We start from the raw sequence: 1,448 nt of genomic DNA on the forward strand, positions 1-1,448 counted from the left end.
ACACACACACACACACACACATATACACATAGAGATACACATCATTTACCTAAATTACTTATAGTTGTCATGCTTTCTTGTGTGTACCTGGCTGAGTTCTACTCATTGTTTCAAATTTACCTCTTGTCTTAATTCCTTCAGAGAGCTTCCCTGTTACCTCTGATTATATTAAATTTCCTTTCTCCTGAATTTCCTCCATCTTTTTGTACATATCTTCACCACTGCCCATTGTGTACTTCCACCAACCCCAGCAAACAACTCAGCAGCCCTTGGCTCTTCCCCTGGAGGAGCTAGCTACCTATAGATTTATTATCGAAGGGTCTGTGCCCTTTTGTCATCCTGCTTGGATTAGGTTATTGTAGTTTTCCCATTGACTTTAATCACAGGACATAGCAGCATCAAGAGATGCCCTAAAGTATCTCCTGAATACTGCTGTGATATAGTGGCTTTTATTTTGTACATATGTGTCTCTAAAACCAATCTCAGAGCTTCTTCAAGATAAAAAAAAAAGCCATAGTGTTTTCTAGTTTTATTTTAAAAGATTCTACCACAATGTTCCAGAAATGTTTGAGTCACATATCAGATACAACACATGGAAATATAGAACACATGGCACATTTGGAGAACATAAAACGAAGAATGGAATTTTAGTAATGCCAATGTTGAAGTAGTGAGTACATAAAAAAGGCTGTACAAGATATTGTAACAGTGACTATAGAAAAATATGGTTTGTGCATGAGCAGAGACCCCCTTTCTTATTTTTTGTCTTTTTTTTTCAGAGCTGAAGACCGAACCTAGGGCCTTTCACGTGCTAGGCAATCACTCTGCCACTGAGCTAAATCCTCGACCCCGAGACCCCCTTTCTTTAAGACTAGTGTATTAGTCAGAGTTCTCTAGAGAAACAAAACTGATAGAACATATATGCATATATGTATATATATATACATATATGCACATGTATATATATACATATATATTCTATGTATATACACATATACACATATATAAAAAACATACACACACACACAGTCTATCTATATATAGGATCAAAGGATCCTTGCCTCTCTGTTCAGATAGAAACCAGCTCTTACTACAGGGAAATATAAAATAGCTTATTATGGGCCAACCAAATATGAATGCCCATGGACAGGGAACACACAATTGGGTTCCCCCAAATGATGTGAATGAGATAGTATAAACTTCTGTATTTTCATAACAAAGGAAAGTCATATGTCAATGCAGTTACCAAAGGCATTGATTAGCACTTCAAGCCAGGGATTACAGTAGACTGGAATTTTTCTTCTATATGTTTCTGATGCTTTCTTACAACATTTTTAGCTTTAGAGTTGGTGGAAGCTAGTGGTCTGCTAAGTAATACATTCCACAAACTATACCCAATAATCATAATGATGTTATGTCAAATATAGAGAGGTTGGAAATGAACAGTA

Source organism: Grammomys surdaster, unplaced genomic scaffold (genome assembly GCF_004785775.1).
Source record: "Grammomys surdaster isolate TR1022 unplaced genomic scaffold, NIH_TR_1.0 915, whole genome shotgun sequence".
Lineage (NCBI taxonomy): Eukaryota > Metazoa > Chordata > Mammalia > Rodentia > Muridae > Grammomys > Grammomys surdaster.